At 39.3% G+C, this 22100-nt stretch overlaps 1 protein-coding gene across 1 annotated transcript in view; it reads left to right on the top strand.

Moving 5' to 3' along the window:
• Nucleotides 1-12729: 12729 nt before the first annotated feature.
• The window catches only part of cntn3a.1 (contactin 3a, tandem duplicate 1), a 127167-nt gene continuing 117796 nt past the window's right edge, over nucleotides 12730-22100 (top strand). The window contains exon 1 of the mRNA XM_036592141.1: nucleotides 12730-12917. The gene's annotated coding sequence lies outside the window, so the exon portion shown is untranslated. The remainder of the gene's footprint in view (nucleotides 12918-22100) is intronic.

The raw sequence follows: 22100 nt of genomic DNA, 5'->3' as shown, positions 1-22100 counted from the left end.
CCGGAAAAACTAGAAGTCTCTGTGAGACAGGGATGAAACAGATAGGGTTACAGCCTATGCAGTCTTTGCTGAATAACATTGGCCTGGTCATGTACCTGCATGTTCCGGGTTATTTGTTTGAATAAAATGTCAGTTTTCTGCCAAAATGAATGCCCTTGCATGAAATGACTGCCTCAACGTTAGATTCCAGCATCAGGTGGCTGAGAAAATCCGATGAACTGCAAATAAAAAGCGAGCTGCAAACGCAAAAAACACTTTCATCAGAATGACTGCACCAGCACTGCAGTGTATAAATGCACTACAACTTCAGAAATGCTGCAAAGCCAGTCATAACACAACAGATATGTTTGCAGAGGATGCTCAAAAGGGGATGGAGCTGTTTAAGCTAAACATTGACTGATAAAAGTAAGTTAACTTTTATTTGAACATATTGTGGCGTCTGCCACAGGCTCCACGTGGAGCCGTGAGGAGCTTAGGGGGTGCGACCATGCAAAGTATGTCTCGGAGTGTGCAATAATGCCATTTAGTTTGTTGTGACTGCTGCTGTTGCTGTCGCTGGGTGGTTTAGTTTGTAGTTAATCAGAGTCATCATAACAGAGGAGGGTGGGTTACAGTGTGTTGGAAGTGTCTACCTTCCTAGGACATCGTGTCCTCCTGCGTTACTTCCATACCGAGGTCCATGTTTGGGCAGCACTGGGCTGGCATTTTGATACCTGTTGAAGTGCTTGTTCGAAATAAAAGAGCACCTGCCTTGGACTAGCTGCCCACCCTACACTGAAGTGGAGTCCTAACTATTACTACTACTACTACTATTAATATCAGTAGTATAATAAATTTGTAGGTAGTTTGACCAGAGGAGGACGGGTCCCCCCTTGTGAGCCTTGGTTCCTCCCAAGGTTCCTTCCCCAGCTCTGAGGGAGTTTTTCCTTGCCACTGTCGCCCCTGGCTTGCTCACCTGGAGGATTTACATTTCATGTTAAAACTTTGTCCTTAATGGATTTCCGTGAAGCTGCTTTGTGACAACATCAGTTGTAAAAAGCGCTATACAAATAAACTTGACTTGACTTGACTTGATTTGCCTATGTGTTCCACATCTTCTTCTAAAACTGACGCTACAATATGACTGTGATGTAATGGGAATTAGCTGTAGAGTGTATCTGTAGTTCACACAGCAATACCAGATATGACTGATAAATACTGTTGACAGAGCTTGGACATGTCAGATTCCGAACTAGCTAGCCAGGTTAACCATGAACTTGCAGGAACTGGTGTCAGTAATTTTCCATCATAGATATTTCATCCCCTTTTGAGAGTCTTCCAGAAACATTTCCACTGTGCTGTGGCTCACTTCTGATGTTTTAGACGCCTGTAAAATGTATTTCATGTGTAGTAATGTTGATAAAGGTATTTTCTCAATTTGCAACGCGTTTGTCGGCCACTGTAGGTTTGATGTCTTATGAGACCCACCAAACCTGACAGCTGGACCAGACTGAAATTAAGGGCCCTATACCAAAACTTTGTAAAATAGCACCACATCATTATTCCTCCTACAATCAATTTTATTGTTGGCACTATACATTCTGGTAGGTAGCGTTCTCCTGGCAGCCACCAAACCCAGATTTGTCCACCAGACTGCCTGACAGTGAAGACTTTTCTCCAGAGAACACTTTTTCACTGCTTCAGAGTCCAGCGGCGGTGTGTTTTACACCACTTCAGTCTTTGGCATGTGTACAGCTGCTCAGCCATCAAAACCCATTTCTTGAAGCTCCTGACGCACAATTCTTTTGCTGATGTTGGTCTGGACCTCTGTAGTGAGTAGTGCAACAAAGGATAGGTGATTTATATGCACTTCATGCTTCAGCACTCGATGGACCTGCTGTACAAGTTTGCACAATCTACTGCTTCTTGGCTGAGCTCCTCATTACGACCCATTCAACTACCATTGCTTGAGGGTGTGCTGGATGTTATATACCAGTTACCAATGAGTGTGGATCACACATCTGAACTCAGTAATTAGTAGAGGTGTATTTATACACCCCATGAACTGTTTCATTACATGTGTAAGTTCAAGCATCAGCTAAACACACAAAAAGAGTTTGCAATCATTTACTTTTAAAAAATCCTACTTTTTGCCTTTATTTCTGTTAAAAAAGTAAAAAAGTAAGTACACCCCTGGCTTTAGCAACTGGTATTGCCCATTTTGACAGAAACAACTATTTGTAGGCATTTTCTGTAACTGTCTGCCAGTTACTGGCATTTACTGGGAGAATTTTTTGCCTCCTCCTTCATGCAGAATTATTTCAACTATGCCATGATTGAGGGGCCTCTTGCATGTACAGCCTGCTTCAAATTCCCACAGCATTTCAGTTGGAATCAGTTTGACACTTTTGAAAAAAAAATAAATAAAAAAAAAAAATATATATATATATATGAAAAAAATATATATATAGGAGTGTACTTACTTCTCCATATAAGAAAATTACATTTCTGTTTATTTTATATATAAAGCATGAGTTAATTTTAGATGTCACTCAAATTGTATCACCTTTATTTATCAACACTGTTTACATAAAGACTGGATATACATTTGGGTGGTGGGTCACTCTCAGCACTGCAGTGACACTGACGTGGTGGTAGTGTGTTACTGTGCGTTGCGCTGGTGCGAGTGGATCAGACACAGCAGTGCTGCTGGAGTTTTTAAACACCTCAGTGTCCTGTGACCACTGGTGAATGATTGGAGGATGACCAACACAAACTGTGCAGCAGCAGATGAGTTATCGTCTCTGACTTTACATCTACAAGGTGGACTGACAAGATAGGAGTGTCTAATAGAGTGGACAGTGAGTGGACACAGTGTTTAAAAACTCCAGCAGCACCGCTGTGTCTGATCCACTCATACCAGCGCAACACATACTAACAGCAACACATACTAACACACCACCACCACGTCAGTTTCACTGCGGTGCTGAAAATGACCCACCACCCAAATTATACCTGCTCTGTGGTGGTCCTGTGGGGGTCCTAACCATTGGAGAACAAGGTGAAAGGAGAGTGTAGTGAGGAACGAATTAACAGCAGTGCTGATCCTGTGAAAGAACACCTGTGGGGTGAGGGTGAAGAGTGAGCGTACACAGCAGCTGTGGAGAAAGCTCTCATACACCTGTATAATAGGAAGCACTGGACTGTGAGCTTACATGCTCAGCCTTTTTTCTGTTTGCACAAGCAAAGATTCTTCTATCACGGAATGTAATAAAGCTTCCATTCAGTAGAGATGCGATGTATTGTGCGGTTCAGTGCTGGACAGCGCTAAGCATTTATCACGCAGACCTGATTATATCAGGTTCCAAGTGGGTCAAATTCAAGAATCGAGTGAATTTAATGAATGGCGTTTGTAATCGCTCCTATTATGCGCTTGTGGGTTTCAGTGGAAACATTGATCTCAAAGAGTAAACTGAGTGAATAAATTCAATACAGTTTGTTTACAGTTTGTTGAGTTCAAAAACAGACACTATAAACAGAAAAAACGGGAGAACCACACTTTTATGATTTTTTTTTTCATTTTAATTTGTTGTTGACAATTAAAACATACAATTAAGTGTTATGTATGTGTGTATATATATATATATATATATATACACACCGATCAGGCATAACATTATGTCCACCTCCTTGTTTCTACGCTCATTGTCCGTTTTATCAGCTCCACTTACTATATAGGTGCACTTTGTAGTTCTACAGTTACAGACTGTAGTCCATCTGTTTCTCTGATACTTTGTTAGCCCCCTTTTACCCTGTTCTTCAGTGGTCAGGACCCCCATGGACCCTCACAGAGCAGGTACTATTTGGGAGGTGGATCATTCTCAGCACTGCAGTGTGTTAGGGTGTGTTGCGCTGGTCTGAGTGGATCAGACACAGCAGTGCTGCTGGAGTTTTTAAACACCTCAGTGTCACTGCTGGACTGAGAATAGTCCACCAACCAAAAATATCCCAACGTCCTGTGACCGCTGATGAAGGACTAGTGCAGCAACTGTGCAGCAGCAGATGAGCTATCGTCTCTGACTTTACATCTACAAGGTGGACTGACAAGGTAGGAGTGTCTAATAGAGTGGACAGTGAGTGGACACAGTGCTTAAAAACTCCAGCAGCACTGCTGTGTCTGATCCACTCATACCAGCGCAACACACACTAACACACCACCACCATGTCAGTGTCACTGCAGTGCTGAGAATGAATTAGGACCTGCTCTGTGAGGGTCCATGGGGGTCCTGACCACTGAAGAACAGGGTAAAAGGGGGCTAACAAAGTATCAGAGAAACAGATGGACTACAGTCTGTAACTGTAGAACTACAAAGTGCACCTATATAGTAAGTGGAGCTGATAAAATGGACAATGAGCGTAGAAACAGGGAGGTGGTCATAATGTTATGCATGATCGGTGTATATATATATATATATATATATATATATATATACACCGATCATGCATAACATTATGACCACCTCCCTGTTTCTCTTCCTCCAGTGTCTCAAAAGTATCTGTTTAGCTGTTGTAAGAGCCAAAACAATCCATCTCTTTTCAAAGAAAGAGAGGTCAGAGTCTTGAAGTTCAGTGGCTGAACCTAAAATAGTCTGCAGAGATTTGGAACCTTTTGTTTAGTACTTCAAACTTAATCTCTTGAATATTATTCCACCAGTCCTTAAGTGCTGGACAAGACCAGAGTACATGCAGAATGGAGGCTCCACCTCCTTCACATCTCCAACAGGAATCTACTGGCATTAGGTTCCATTTATATAATTGGAGAACCGCACTTTTAAAGATAAAGACTGTTGAAGTGATTGTTGGCAGGCTTGGGAGGTTTGCTAAATAAATGTATTCAGATTATTAATTACCTGTTAAAAATAGAATCTGTAATGTAATACAAAGGAAATAATAAAGTAGCATAGTCTGGCTGCTTTTGGACAATTTAAACAAAATGACTTTGGAAAACAGGAAAACTGCATTGTTTTATTCAACAAAATGATATCGGTGACATATAATTGTCTGCACTTTATGCATACATCCATTAGTCACAAGTATTTCAGCAATAACAATGATAAATTTGGGCAGTTTCCAAAAAAAAACAAGTTTCGCCATTGTGTTTCTATTTGTATTTCTTTTTGTACATCATTTGAGCACAGCAGCTTCCTTTTCATGATGAATAGACCAATAAAAATGCTCTAAAATTGCTTGGAATAAAGTCTCTTTACATTAACCTGCATTAAAATAAAATAACTTTTTTGTCCTTTTCTTCTACAGTTACCAATTTGGAGTTTTTTTGGATAGTAATGATTTGCATAGTGTTGTGTGAGTTGTCATTCTGTTGGGCAACTGGTCGTATTTGGTTTAATAATAGCATACTGAATCACATGTGCCTAAAATGCCTAAACCTAAAGCTCCTGACAAGGGGGAGCTTTTAGCACAGTAGGTGTTGCATGCATTGTTGAAATAGAGGACTTCTATGCAACATACAAAGTAAAGAATCGGCCACTTCATGTCTTATAAGCTTCAAATGCCTGGACTTAATCCAAAGATGCCATAATTGGTATTAATCCTACTGTGAGAAAGTGAATGTGCACTACTGTAATTTTGGAGCTAACATAACACTGCAAATCCCATAGATTAGCATTATCAAAATGGTGATAATTGGTAATACAAAAGCTACTTACGAAGTGAAAGTTTAGGTTGTGGAGATGACCACAAGAAAGTATATCAAAAGGCAATGTAATATATCTGTAATTTAACCAAATTATGTTTTTTCTGTATCTGTAATGAAATAATTCCTGGCTTGGACATATGAGTCCTTGGTAAACTTGGAAAATAACTATTAATCTTAATTTACAAAAGTTTAAAAGAACCATTGTTGAAAGGTTCTACCATCGCTCCAAATAACACATTTTGGAACCTTTATTTTTTAGCATGCGTATACAAAAAAGACATTAGCAGCAAAACTTAGCAAAGGTTGTTGAGGTGTATAGATTATAATAATAGTAGTGTTCAAGGTAGATGAAGGAAGGTGAAGATGCAGCAGGTGATGTTATGGAGGATGTTACTCAAACTTTCAGTATTCAAGCCTTTAATACTAAATACTGGAGAGGTCATTGTGCATTGTGAAAAAGACCCTCAGGATGAAAACTGTCCATAGTCCTTCGAAGAAAATATTGGTGATTTACACATTACAATCCGTCCAGTCATGCTCTATTTGCAAAGAAAATAACGTTCCTCATACTGATATTTCATATTGATTTGAATGGAATGAATATTCAACTTAGAGAAGAAGCACTCAAAGTGTCTGAAGGGAAGAGCTCGCAGTCTGGCTGCATTGACTGGCCTTGCCTTAATATACAGAAACCTTCTCGAATCCTGCTTGTATTGTGAGCTCCATCTTTCATGATGACACTTCATGTTCATATATTCATTCAGTGTTATTTAACACGTTCTTTTAAGAGAAATACTGTACCGTTACTTCTGTGAAATAATGAGGGAAGAAAAAGTAAAAGTAGACTAGTAAAAAACAACTTGAGTAGAAGTGCGAAAGTACCAGGTCAACAAACTACACAAATTATGTGTAATTATACAATTTCTTAGTACTCTCAGCATCTCTTAGCACTTTCAGAGACATTGGCTGAGTTCAAAATAGGCTACTGTGTACTGTATACTGCATACTTACCCAGTATATACAGTATGCACATGCTACTCTTAACCCTTGTGTGGTGTTCAGGTCTGTGGGACCCATTTTCAATGTTTACCAAAAGAAAAAATTATGCAGTTTATTTTTGTTTCAACCTGAGATTTTTGTCTTTTGCTCATTTTCTGTAAAGAACATATAAAATAACCCATTTTCAGTGTCTTCACTCTGTTCACCCCCCACACATTTATATTACACATGTGGTGTTGGGTGAACCCATGGGGAGTAAAAGTGTGGAGGTGCTGTGTCCTTCACTCTGTTCTACTCCTACATGGCCTGCTGTTAGTGTGTCTGTGTGTGTGTGTGTGTGTGTGAGGGTGGACAACATGGACAGGCTGCTGACTGGCTACAGCTGCTAAAGTAGAAACCTACGCTGGACACTTGTGATATTTTAAACATCTGGTATTTTTACGTAAATTGTTCTGGTTGTATTGATTTAAAAACACAATAGTGAGGTGGGTCCACCAGACCACACATCAACACCACACAAGGGTTAATAGTAGTGTACAGTATAATATTTATTATGAGACAATAGCCGTGTACTGATACAGCAAAGGGGCGAAACAAACTGCCAACATCAGGGACTGAGCCAATTAGATCAATCGATCTTAAAACATATCCCAGTTTCCTTAGCCCTCCAATCACTGCTTAGCAACCTCTGCTAGCTTTTCAGCTCTTTAGCAACAAATGGGGATATATTTTGGTCAAGAGACGTGTCAGAGTTTTGAAAGAGATCATGAGAGGAGGGTATTGTTTTCTATCTCCAAAGCCAGAAATAAACTTAAAAAAATATCAGCTTTGGATTCATCTGGGTGGTAAACCGGTGTGGTAGCTGAGACTCCTGTGCTTTCCTATGTTAAAAGGTAAGTCATTTTAGTTTTTTCATTACATTCGTAGTTGTGAATATGAGTTATATAGTTTGACTAAGTAATAAGCAGTGTGACTCCACACGTGAGCCTGAAAAGCCAATGCTTTGTGGATGGGTTGATTGAAAATAACTTTAGTGAGTCACTTTTATGCAGTAAGTTAACTTTATTAAATAGATAAAGTAAGCAAACCCACCTCAAGGCCCACAGGGAAAGCCAACTGGGCTTCAGTGTTACACTGAGAGCAGTAGCAGGACCAATTATTTCCTTTTATTTTGTTTATGAATCCATATAAGGCTGAATCCAGGGCTATTAAATTGTTTATGGCTAATCATGTGGTTCTATCAGTAGCTACATCCTCCTGAAATTAGTGTATTGTATTATGGGATGCAGTATATCATGGAGATAGCTCTGGTTGTGTACTGGAATATTTGGCCAGAGTAGTACATCATACAGGTTTCTTTGGCATACTGAGGAAATTCATGTTGGTCATGTACTGCATACTAATGTCTACCATCAGTAAGTGAGCATTATGTAGTAGGCTATTTCGAACACAGCCATTATAAAGGAGGAGGAGACATTTAACTGGTTGAAAAATTAATGGGAAAGCTTGTAACCTTCAACATGGTATCTGTTTATGGGGAAAGTCATCAAAAGAGCCAGTCGGCTTGCTGGTAAAGCTGCAAGCAGGAAAAGACCTCTATCGTTATGGGGTTATGCTAGGGTTGCCATCTAAGCCTGGACACTCAATCAGTGGCTTGATTTATGACTAAATTCAATGTACAAGTAGCCGTTCTCACAATACAGTGTAAGGTAGGTAGATGTCAGCTCAGCTACAGAACATAATCTTCTCAGTTATTGTGTTGAAGTGCTGCCTGTTGCCTATCACCAGCAGTACGCCCTTCCCAAACTATTGTCAGTATATTCAGGGTAATCTGAATTAACCTGTAATTGTTATACAAATGGCTTGATTGGATAAAAAGCAGTTTAAATTTCATTAGGAATGCCTACATATGAAAATACTTGGAATCCTGGACAGGCAACCAAAAACCTATACAACCCAACGAAATCCTGGATGGCTGGCAGCCCTAGGATATGTACATATGCAGTAGCCAGAACAATCTGACAAACGTCCAAACCTCAAAAGTCAGAGGTGTGATTAATCACAAAGCAGTACAGATCCTATCGCCAGCATAAAATAATTAAACACAAAATAAATTAGTAACTAAATGTGAAAGGCTAAAATAAAAATGAGAAAACAGTGGATTATTAATTTCTTTTTTTACATATACTTGAGTATAAGTAAAATGTATCATTATTTGAGTACATGTAACTGAGCATCTCTTTTTGGCGCCTTTATTTTAGGAGTGTAATACAGGCTGATGTAACACTCTTTGATGCCATTTCTCCATAAATAAATGACCTGAAACACTTTTATAATAATCGAAGGCCTGCTTTACACAGTAGGCAATTATTGATTGATTGTGCTGCAGGCCAGAGATTACTTGCAAACTTCAATGTCTGAATCTTTCGACCGCAAAATGTTGTACATTACTCGTGTTAGGCTGTGGACTAAGCCCTCACTACATTAAGTGAAGATCACTACCTCAATTTCAGGGGTCAAAAGATCTGTTTTTCCTGAAAGAAGGTACAGAGAAGGGTCAGGGGTGAAATGACTTCGGCAGCTGCTCATTAGTGACTGGTAAGAGTTGGCTGGCTGAACCTACTCTCATTATTTCACCCATGAAAAGGAAATTCTGTGCTTTTTGACTTATTACAGAGCGATATTATGAAATTCTGGTCTGGTGAACAATGAGAAACTTAATATAAATGTTAGCTGTGATCATCAGTTAAAGTTAAACAGGGCTGAGCAGTTAAACAGTGTGATCATCTGGCAGATGAATCAAGGAACTCTCAGTGAAAAGCAATGCCTTCGGAAAACAATGAGACATGCTGTCAAGGAACCACGCCAATTTGTATTTAGAACAAGTCAGTGTTTGACAGTGCCAAATGAATAACACGCTGCGTTAAACGAAGCCCACATCTTCCACCCCACATTTGGTCACATCAAACGTGCCAAACCAATTTCTAATAGATAATTTGTACAGGAAGATAAGAGTTGTTGGATTCTGCCCTCCTCTAAACCAGCATTTCTCCATTGTGGTCGACGAGTACCACTGCCTTGGGCGTTTGGACTTAGAATTTTCACTACTTTGAACACACCTGATTTGAATCAGCTTGCTGAATTCATTAATAAAATATATTACATTGATATAATATTTAAAAGAAATAAGAAACTAAAAGACACCTAAAGACATTGTGGTCATGTAATATAAGAATCAGGCTAATTAAATGTATTACTTTTAGTAATGTACAACCCCATTTCCAAAAAAGTTGTGCAAAAATGTAAATAAAAACAAAATGCAATGATGTGCACATCATTTAAACCCTATATTTATTGAAAGTAGTACAAAGACAACATATCAAATGTTGAAACTGAGAAATTGTATTGTTTTTCGAAAAATAGATGCACATTTTGGATTTGATGCCAGCAAAACATTCCAAAAAAGTTGGGACAGGGGAAACAAAAGACTGGTAAAGTTGTGTAACGCTTAAAAAAAAACACCTGGTGGTTGATTATGATTCTTACCATCAAATTCAAAATGGGCATATTTAAAAGATCAGTTTTAGCATTTGATTTGTTGTCTTTGTACTATTTTCAAATAAATATAGGCTTTAAATGATTTGCACATTATTACATTTTGTTTACATTTACCTTTTGCACACCGACCCAACTTTTTTGGAAATGGAGTTATATGGGACAGACCTAATCTGGGCCTATTTGTCAATTATCCACTAATGTTTCAATATTTCTGCATAATTCAATTGTTGTGCAGCAAGCAAAATCATTCAAAGTGGTGTAATGTGAATGCTGCTACAAAAAAACAGCATAGGTCACCAGCAAAACCAGTATATGTTGTGTTTTGGATGCTGGTACGCTGGTCAGCAGCAATGGAAGCTGGTATGCTGCTCACCCACCAAACCAGCATATCGCTGTTTTTGGAAGAAAACCTTGTATCTCCAGAATGGTAACTTTACAGGAGAAGAATTTACTTTTAATGTAAGTCAATGGAACCAGACTTTTTGTCCAAGGCATATTGGGTCATTTCTTTCAGTCCATTCTTCATGAAATGTATACACAATGCAAAGAGCAACAGGTATTTTTAAATTATGTCAAAAACTGAAAAACAAAAATGGAGATACAAGGTTTTCATCCAGTATAAACCTGGATGAACCAACTTATACCAGATTGGAATTCATTCTGGTCTACACTGGAAAATGGTTAATCATAGAGAAGCTTACTGACTCAAATTTCTTTACAATGGCGCTGGGTTTCGCAATGTTAGCAGTGCAAATAGCCATTTTATTTACCATCCAAAACAACCAGTGAACCTACACTAGTCTTCTAATGTTGATAATGGCTAAACAGTGTTAAATCTGAAAAAATAAGTTTTCTTTGGGGACTATTTTGCCTTCCAGCACTCTGCATGCACCTCTCTGCCATGTTCGGATTTTAAAAATAAATCTTAGGCCTTAAAACTTACCATGGCATGTAATTTTACTTTTACTTGCTTTTACAGACATTAAACTTTTGCAAACAGTTTTCCATAGGATAGCGCTCCCATCATACTTCTCCTAATGACTTTGCTCACATCCTAACATTTAAATTATGCAGAAATGTTTAAAAAATGATAGAATTACCCTCTAATTCTGTTATAAGAAATGCTAACAGGTTCAATCTGCAGAGGAGTATTGTTCACAAGAATGTAATTGTCATGAAGTTAGCACCACTGCAAGGTCGCAGCTGCTCAGTGAGGCTCTACCACAGTTACAAAATCAGAAAAAAGGTGTTTTGCAGTTTTAAAGCAGAGTAAAATCCCCAGTGTTTAATTGAATTCACTCTTACGGTGTTCACTGTGGGACAAACACGAACACTGTAGGTGTTAATTTAACACTGGAGATTTGGCTGTGACAGTATAAGGAACTGTTTCCAGCTCAGTAATGAATGCATGGGTGTATGTATGTATACATATATGTATATATATATATACATACATACATGTGTATGTATGTATGTATGTATATATATATATATATATATATATATATATATATATATACACATACATATATACATCATCTAAACCGCTTATCCTTCTGGGTTGCAGTGGGGTCCTGGAGCCTATCCCAGCAGTCATTGGGCGGAAGGCGCCAGTCCATCGCAGGGCATATATATATATATACATATATATATATAGATATATGTATGTATATATATATATATATATATATATACACACAGGACCCCCATGGACCCTCACAGAGCAGGTACTATTTGGGTGGTGGATCATTCTCAGCACTGCAGTAACACTGACGTGGTGGTGGTGGTGTGTTAGTCTGTGTTGCGCTGGTCTGAGTGGATCAGACACAGCAGTGCTGCTGGAGTTTTTAAACACCTCGGTGTCCCTGCTGGTCTGAGAATAGTCCACCAACCAACAATATCCAGCCAACAGCGTCCTGTGACCACTGATGAAGGACTAGTGCAGCAACTGTGCAGCAGCAGATGAGCTATCGTCTCTGACTTTACATCTACAAGGTGGACTGACAAGGTAGGAGTGTCTAATAGAGTGGACAGGGGGTGGACACAGTGTTTAAAAACTCCAGCAGCACTGCTGTATCTGATCCACTCAGACCAGCGCAACACACAGTAACACACCACCACCACGTCAGTGTCACTGCAGTGCTGAGAATGATCCACCTCCCAAATAGTACCTGCTCTGTGAGGGTCCATGGGGGTCCTGACCACTGAAGAACAGGGTAAAAGGGGGCTAACAAAGTATGCAGAGAAACAGATGGACTACAGTCTGTAACTGTATATATACAGTTACAGACTATATATATATATATATATATATATATATATATATGTCTGTACGTGTGTGTGTGTGTGTGTGTGTGTGGCTTTAACGCAAAGCCTGAGAGCTCGTTACGCTCAACGCCATTGGCTCGCGCCTAATTCGTTGGGCTCATTCTCCAGCCTCGCAAGCTCGTGCGCTCAGTCTCCTCAGAGCTGCCTTCACCAGCAGCGCGTCGAGCTCTCTCGTCAAGTTTCGAGGACTATCATGGATTAAAAGTGTGGAGAGGAAAAAATAACACACTCACAGGACGTGAGGGCGTGTGTGGAAGGGCTGGGGAGAAAATGTGTGAACTCCGAGGACAAACGTGAAGGAGGAGGCTGGAAACTGTGGCCAAGTCCTTCAGGCGAGGCAAGTGTGGTATTCCCTTAGTTTCAGGAAACGACATCAGCTACATAACGTGGGGAGGAATGATTAGCGGCGCTTTTATGGTCGTTTAGTTTGAAGAACCATTGGGGTAAGGAGCAGCTGGTGAAGGGATATTCTAAAACGCTGGTGGGAACATTGAATTTCACAAGAATTACCAAAAATAGTTGACTTTTTTGATCACAGGTTCATCCTTTCAGCAGTAGAGATGCTTAGTAAGTGAGGTTTGGTGTTTCTAGGTTGTTGTTGTTGCTGTTTTAGTGCATTAAACCACGCTAATCTTTTTCACGTTAAGCTTTTTTCGAAAGAACGTCCTGGAAAAAAGTGGTGGTAGATGGTTTATTGGAGTAGTTTGGCTGTGGAGAATAAGTTTGGAGGACCATTTTGGTCACCAGTTAGCAAATCCAGTTACAAATTGTTTAAAAGGGGTGAAATTGGGTTGTGCTTTCACATGACTGTCTGTCTATCTGGCGTGTTAACAACCAAGTGTTAGCATTTTTTCTCGGGAGAAAACCTTGTTTTTCAGTTTTTGACATAATTTGAAAATGCCTGTCGCCCTTTACATTGTGTGTAAATTTCATGATGAATGGACCAAAAGAAATGACCCAAAATGACTTGGAAAAAAGTCTGGTTCCATTGACTTACATTAAAAGTAAAGTATGTTTTTTCCTTCTCCTGTAAAGTTACCATTTTGGAGATACGAGGTTTTCCTCTGACAACAGCGAATTGTTAGCTGGGGTTTTTAAAGCCTGCTTTATTCCCCTCAGAGCAGAAACACTGTTGGGAAGACATTGCTTTAATTGTCGAGAGATTTGCGTAGCTACATGTACATGGGCATGTCTGTCTGACGTTGAGCATTTGGTGTGAGTTACATTCATCAGTTCTGCTTCATTTAAAGCATGGCATGAACTCATTTGCTGTCAGTAAACATCAAGCAGATGGATTTATCTCAATCTCAGCATCTGTCAAGGCTCCCGCTTCTCCCAGAGTTACAGTATCTGATCAGATCTTCCCCATCATCACGCTGTAATCTCACACACATGCTGTTGGATATGATATAAAGACTAACAAAGTCAGTACGTAGACTCAAATCACTGCTGTCGGAAGAAAACCTCGTATCTCCAATTTTGTCGTTTTTTAGTTTTTGACATAATTTGAAAATGTCTATGGCTCTGTACATTGTGTAGAAATTTCATGATGAATGGTCCAAAGAAAACGGCCCAAAATTACTTCAAAAAAAAGTCTAGTTCCATTGACTTCCATTAAAAGTAAAGTATGTTTTTTCTTTCTCCTGTGAAGTTACCATTTTGGAGATACGAGGTTTTCTTCTGACAGCAGTGATATACTTCTAAAAGTCATACTTATGTCTTCCCAGTATAACAATGCACACAAAAGCATGACAAGACTAATACATATTAAAAAGGCAATGAAAATTAGACATAGCAGAAAAGCAGTGAACATAAATTGAACGTAATCTGTGATTTAATATTAAGTCTTGATGTTTTTATCACTGTCTGGTTGTGTTCACAGTTTTTAGGTGTCTATATTTTGAAAGAATTAAACGGTTTTCCTGGTGATGTTTTTGTTCTCTTTGTTAACCTCTTAAAATCCCAGGCTTATTACATACTAACGCTTATTTTTCAGTAACTACAGGGTCATTCATGCAAACTGCTTGAGCTACACTCTTAAAAAATGACAGTTCTTCAAGCGTTCTTTAGCAAAGAAAATGGTTCTATATAGAACTATGAGCACTCAAAAACCATTTGCGTGATTAAGTGGCTCTCTGCATGGCTATATGGCTCTTCAGATTGATGGAGAATGTCTTGTATGTGGTTCTAGAAAGCCACCAAAAAGGGTCCTTCTTTTGTGACAAGCTTGACATTGTCACAATAGCAAAACCCTTTGCGGTGCTAATAGAACCCTTTTTCAAAAACCATCTACAGCACATTCTCCATCAATCTGAAGAACCATTTCACCATGCAGAGACCCAAATAATCATGCAAATGGTTCTTTGAGTGTTCATGGTTCTATACAGAACGGTTTTCTTTGCTAAAGAACCCTTGAAGACCTAAGCATTTTAAGTGTGTTTTCTTATAGAAGCGTGAAATAAAACTTTGGGCCCTGGCCATTTAAGGGGTTAATCTGTCACTAGGCCCTTTGCAAATTCTTGGCAAACTCAAGCCTGAGTTTTCATCTTGATCTTGTACTTGAACCAACACTCATGCTTAGAATTAAAGCCTTCCAACTGCATCTACATTGTTGGAGTCTTATGCACTCAATCAATCATGAATTCACACTCACTCTCTCTCGACAATAGGCTTGATTTACTTTTTTATAGGGTTCTCATCCATTCTTAGTGTGCTGCACACTCATAATTAAGCAGACAAATGAAAAAAAAAAAAAAAAGGAAAAGTTATAGTAATGCCAGCCGTGCAATCACGAGCAGACAATTTCTTTGATTCTATTCAAGAAACATGCAGCTCTGTTACCCCACAATAGTAACCGAAGCACTCTGAATGGACTTCAGGCACAATCAGGGTTTCTTTGGAAACGGAAATGAGAATTGTACATCTTTTCAGGTGGACGTTGTATTAAGAAGCACTATGCGGAGAAATAAGGAGAAATTCCAAACTAATGCAGTCCTCCTTCAGCCACAGTCAGCGAGCTGTGCAGAGAGGAATGGCAGTTTTTGCTGCACTCTGCTGGCTTGTGTGAGAAAAAAAAAATGCTTTTGAATGATTTTCACACAGCATCATTAGGAAGCCCGCAGTACTGTAGATCCACATGCTCCCATCCTGAAGCAAGAGGGAGGGTTTGAGAGGAGGGATAAAGTGGGGTCCTCTTTGACATATTAAGGTTTATTCCTCCCTTGCCGGCACATGAGTCACTGGGAGTTTATTTACAGAGGGCCCACGCTGGGGCCTTGCGGCACACCAAAGCTGATGTGTTATGTCATGCCTCCTGGAATCGCGCTTAGATCTAAACACCATTAGCTGTATTGCAGCACTGCTTAGGGCTGATCTGAGAGATGATATAAGGTATAATTAATGCACGCTAGTCATTAAAACAGGGAGTGAATTATATTGCTGTGTTTCACTCCTGTGAGAAATGCCCAGGCAGGTGAAAGTTAAGTACAAAGGGAGTCCTTTCAGGGGATGTGTTCTGGATTAAGTTGAATCTTTTTGGATGAATCATGTAGTCTTGCTTTCTTGGCTCATTCAGTTGTTCTAGTCGTTAATTTTGTAGGGGCAGATTTTATTTATTCAGTGCCAGTGCCAGTAAAAGATATTTAATAGGGATGCAGTGATATGGGAATTCTGGGACAATGCCTGGTATCTTTCATGTACAAATCTGCTGATGCTGATGCATAAACATTTATAAAATGTAGAAAGTAGGACTTCATCTACCTGGATTAACATTACAGAGAAATATAGTGTATATTTGTAGAGACTTACAAATACAGTAAGGTGAATAAAATGCAGACATTTTAGCACGTTCGAGCAAGTTCTGATCTTCTGTAGTACAATAAATACATTATCAGATATTAATTTGAATTATAATATGGATAGTTTCGGTCCTGAAATCTGATTGGCTGAGCCGCGTTCAAAGCCGTTGTAAAATCCACGATATACCACGGCTCTGACCGCCTCACAGCGACTGAACTCTGTATCACTGCGCCACAGCACGAAAAACCCTTCTGCTGATAATGGATTAATCTTTGACTCTAATTCTGATCGCACGGAGCACCGAGTGTACTGATGAAGTAAGAACCCGTTTTTGTTTAAACTGAGGAGCTGAAAACTTATCTTATTAACTAGAACCAGGCTGGTCAGCTAGCTAACAAGCTAAAAGATGGCAAACATGCTAAACAACTATTAAAGCACTCACGATATGATTCACTGAAAAACAGTAATGTAAAAGTCTAAATAATGTCACCTGAATGTGTTACACGCTTTAAATGTCCGTGTTTGTCAGAAGTAGCATCAAACCAAAACTGAATCGCAAACGGCTCCGTACTCCCTAGATAAATAGTGAACTGTATAACATTAAGTTTAGAAATTCTAGCTTCTGCTGTCAAATAGTGCATCATTTATCAAGTTTGAATGAGGATGAATCTCAAATCACCATTTTTTAGCGATATTTTTCTCTGTTGTTCTGCAGGAGTCAGTATTTAAATTCCTGCGTAGTGCACTATGTAGGGAGCAGGGAGCTGTTTGAGATTCTGCCCCAGTGTGAGAAAAGTGGCATCGTCAGACTAGCAGAGGACTCGTGGTGGTGATTTGGTGACCAAAAAGTACTTATAAACTGAAAGCTTTTGCATTAAACTGTTATCATATGTTCACTGTTATATGAAAAATTATTATAAAAAATTATTAAATGTCTGCAGTGACTGGCGACTGAACGTTCTTCTCCTCATTCCGCGGTCAATAGTTCCTTAGCAACAATACCGTACTCTAAACGAACTACATTTCTTGGAATACTTGTTTATGTTGGTTATTATTAATAATAAGTAATTATGTAATTTATAATTATCTACTGATACCGATAGAACTCTGTCATTGTGCACCCCAAGTATTTAAGTATTGCTGGGCTATATTGCTTTATTTAAGATTCTGGTTTTCCAAATACATCATGGTATCATGATGTTTGATGATATTCAAGGTATCATGAAAAGCTAATGATGTTTCATCATACTGGTACCTTATTCTAAAAGAATGTTTTATAAACAATTTAACTGTGTTTTCTTCTCCGAACGACTCCAAACAGGAACCTGACACAATATTCCACTTTTTCTTTAGTTGTTAGCTTTAGAAAACTGCTTATTTAGAATTTTAATATATTTTGTATTTTATATGTTTATTTTTAGCTGTTCATTCAAAACAATGCACAGCAAATGACTTGCATTGCTGTTAACTGTAAGGTCCTGGATAGCATGAGTAAAGTGCACAAGATAGAAAACAGCTAACAATAAACTGTTAGGCAACAGGGATGCTGCAAATGTGTGGAATAAAATGTGTTCATGGATGTAATCCTCATTATCTGTTAGTGAAACTCAAAAATCAGTATCACAGTGTGTCACCAATACTTATACAGACAATGCATCACCCTAGTGTTTTTAATTTTAATATCACAGTTGATTTTGAATGCAGAACATTTGCGGCACTGTGAGATCAGTCTTGGCTGAGCAGAGAAACACTTGTAAAAGATGGTGTCTGTGGATCAAGTGCAGTCAAGCCAGGGCGGATAAAAGATTCAGTGTGCTACTCCACTCTCTCCCTCAATCTTGTCTCGACTTGAAAGTGTGAGATCTGCCTTATTTATGATTAAAAAGTGGGCAGGAGCACTGATGCATTTAGTGAGATTCCCACCAACAGCAGAAACCGCCAGCGGTTCTATTAATACAGACTTTGGTGAAAAATTGATGGGTTCTGAGACTGAGGTAGAGCCAAGGTCATCCCGGCAGCCAGTGCTCGCAATTTAGTGGCTTGGTTCCATTAGAGAGAGAGAAAGATCCTTTTGTTTTTCAAAACCTTGATCTTTAGGTGTGTGAGAGCACAGACTCAACAGTTTTGAATGTATGTAACATTCGTTATCCATTGTTATACAACAGCTAGTTCCGGCCATGCAAGCTGATTGGCTGAGAAACGTTCTAACCGTGCTGTTTTTTTAGGGCTGAACACTCGAGGTCGTGTATCGTCGCGAATAACATCGGCTGTGATTTGGTCGCAGGCATGAGCTGAAGCTCCGCCCACTCGCTGCACAGCCAGCAGTTCTTTCTCCAGCTCCTTACACTAAATTTCGAAACTGTCATCACCACTGAGCAGCTTTTCAGTCAGCAGCTGTGACAGAAGAACATCTAAAGAACCTGAAATTAGCCAGAAATGAACCGAATAACACACAAAGCAGATGTTGAAGCTGCTGTGTTCCGTAGGAAGGGCTGTTTGTATGGGAATGCTGGATTTAAACTTATTTTACTGTGGCATTAAACAAAGTCTATCACTGAGAAAGGCTCTATGGGCGTATATGTTCAGCTCAGACAGTAAGCTCCTAGCCATCAGTCCACAACATTAGCAGGGAAGATTGGATGGGAAGATGTGGTATGTCAGGTTTGATGAGTTTTGAGTCATAGCTATGGGCCCTTATGTACACATCTCCTACTTAAGAGTCACACAGAGAAAACAAGTAGACATTTCAAGGGCCATTTGAAAAGTACGCACCCTGGCAGTAACGAGAAAATGAATACAGACACATTCCACATTCTAGTTACCGTTTATGGTGCAGGAGATACAGCGGTAGCCTTTGTGTCAGGTACATTTTTTGCTTTTTGGTGTTATATCCACAGCAATCCTTTGTGATAATCACCTGACTGTAGTCAGCCTTCAGTCTAACTTTAGATTGTTATGCTGATATTGTTACAGCTGCAGCTTGAGAACCATGTTTTATTCTTAAAATGTCTTTATTTTACATTTTTCTAGTGTTTTTTTAAGGCCATTTTATCCCACTCTTAAAAAAGATTGTTCTTCAAGGTAACCATGAACGCTCAAAAAACAATTTGCGTGCTTAAATTGTTCTTTGCACTGTGAAAAAGTTCTTCAGATTGATGGAGAATGTGCTGTATATGTCTATTCTAGCACCAAAAAGGGTTCTTCCATGATTAAGAGCTTTACATTTTAACAATAGAAGAACTCCTTTTGGGGCTATATAGAGCCCTCTTTCAAAAAGGTTCTATATAGAACCATATACAGCACATTTTACATAGATATATCTACAGTGAATAAATTCTTTACTAAAGAACCCTTGAAGAACCATTTTTTTTTTATTTATTTATTTATTTTTTTTTTTTATTGGATTTTTACCCAATTATCTCCCCAATTTAGTCGTTCCCAATTCCGCCCGCTAGTTAGGACTCCTCCAATCACACGATGCTATCAACGCTAGGAGGGTGAAGGCTAACACAGGCTTCCTCCGAGACCTGTGAAGCACCACCGCCTCTTTTCGAACTGCCGCTCACGCAACGTCACTGGACAGCCGAACGCGCTCGGAGGAAAGCGCCAACCGCCAGATCTGTTACGTCAGCTAACAGACGCCTGCGCTGACTAGCATCGTGCTGAGTGATGGGGGAGAAGGAGGGGCCATCCTACCCACCCAGAGAGAACGAGGCCAATTGTGCTCTCTCGGACTCCCGGCTACGGACGGCTGTAGCATCACCAGGGATCGAACTCGCGATCTCCTGATGACAGGGCCAACGCTTAGACGGTTGCGCCACTCGGGAGCCCGAAGAACCATTTTTTAAGAGTGTAGGATTAAAGAGGCTTTTTTTCTGATATATGCATTTTTTTTTTACTGATATTTGTAAATGAGTTCTGTTCTGATTGGCTGCCCTGTATTGTGGCTTGTTCAAAAAGCAGTCCAGTCCATATAACTTCTGTGTGAATGGACCTAAGCTGTCTAAGGAAAAATAGGCAGATACAGTTGTATGCAAAAGTTTGAACACCTCTGGTCAAATTACTTGTTTTACTGAATTTGCAAGTGAAAATAAGTTAACACATTCTTAAAGAGTAACTACACCCCACTATTTTCAGCTAACTCCACCCCTGGCTCAACTTTGAAAAATGCTCACAGCTGGGAGGGGCAATGCAGTGATCGATGGGTAAGTAGGTGGGGCTGCGAGGGAAACTGGGTGGGCTGGGCAGCTGTGTTTTTAGAGCTAATGTACATTAGCTACCAGAAAATATGGAGAGGGACAGAATCAAATGGCACTTTTTCAACTTCGGGATCGTACGAGGTTGACGATTTCTCTCTACTTCCATCTCCGTCTTCGAGGAGGGAAGGTGTTTCTGATAAGGCAGTGCGTCTTGAGCCTTAACAGTATGAGCCACTGACTCAAGCCGCCGAAGAGTCAACGTAGTGCCAGAAAATGATTAGCAGTGAGCGGCAGAGGCGCCGAATGGTAGAACATTCCCTAAAACCGTGACAACTAGCTTCTTATTATCTGTTTGGCAGGTCCATATTTGAAACATCCCCCGTGTCCTGCTTTCTTAGATGCCCTGAATTCCGAGTGAATAAAGTGGCCCTAAATCCTTGCGTTCTGCAAGCTGTTCCATGGCACATGCAACCAGTGTTGCATCCGATTCAGTTTCCATTCAAATTCTCGTTCCCCTTCATAAACCGAAACCTCGGGTGCCGCACTCATTGAACAGAAATCAACGGCAAGCAACACTGGAGCTACGGAAAGCGGGAAAAAAGCTTGAGAGAAGCTGTATGGAAGAAAGAGTCAATAACAATGGCCATTTAATGTTAACCTTTCCTGAACTGTTTCGCTTTCTGCAGTACCAGTGTTGCGCTGCAGAGGGGGAACTGACCACAATTAAAAATTTTTACAGTTTGGAAAGATTCACGTTTTAAGCAAGGCTGGTATATTTTATTATTACAGAGCACTGAATTTCAGCTGTTAATGAAAAAAGGTCTTGGTGTGTAGTTACTCTTTAAATGACTTAAATATGACATTTTCTGCCATTTTTTTGCATAATTTGTATTTTAATTTCTTGAGTTAACAAATATTTTAAAAGTTATATTTAATATATATTTTAGCATAACTACTAATGTGCTGTAACTCTTGAAAAGGCAGCATTTTATGTTTTTGTCCCCTAATATGTTATGTCAGCAGTTAAACCATAACTGCACATAAAAATGTGTTCTCTATGAAGGATGTGCACTTATTTTCGCTTAAAAAAAACATGACTTCATTTGACCAGCGCAAACCTTTTGCATATAACAGTATATGAAAAATGCCCAAATGGTAAAATTAGTGCATGGACTTGATTTGATTTCATAAGAGTTGAGTTTCAATTACGCCATTTCCATTTTTCTAAATATTTTACTCATCAGATTTCATCAAATAACTGTTGTAGGCATAAACTATAACAGTGTTTACATACTATATCAAATTTGGTGTTCCATGATATGACCCCGTTTAAAGATATCCACATGATGTTTTGTATATAAATCCATAATGTATTATGTATGCTGTGTTAGCAAAGTCGATCATAAGTATTTCATAAGTAGCAGTGTTAGCATACCATGTCACTGCTGAGAATGATGCACCACCCAAACAATACCTACTCAGTGGTGGTCCTGCAGAGGTTCTGATATTTGATGAATGAGGCA

This window comes from Colossoma macropomum, unplaced genomic scaffold (genome assembly GCF_904425465.1).
Source record: "Colossoma macropomum unplaced genomic scaffold, Colossoma_macropomum, whole genome shotgun sequence".
NCBI classification, from domain to species: Eukaryota; Metazoa; Chordata; class Actinopteri; order Characiformes; family Serrasalmidae; genus Colossoma; species Colossoma macropomum.
The sequence above is the reverse complement of the archived record's forward strand: the minus strand, read 5'-3'. Positions and strand labels throughout refer to the sequence as shown.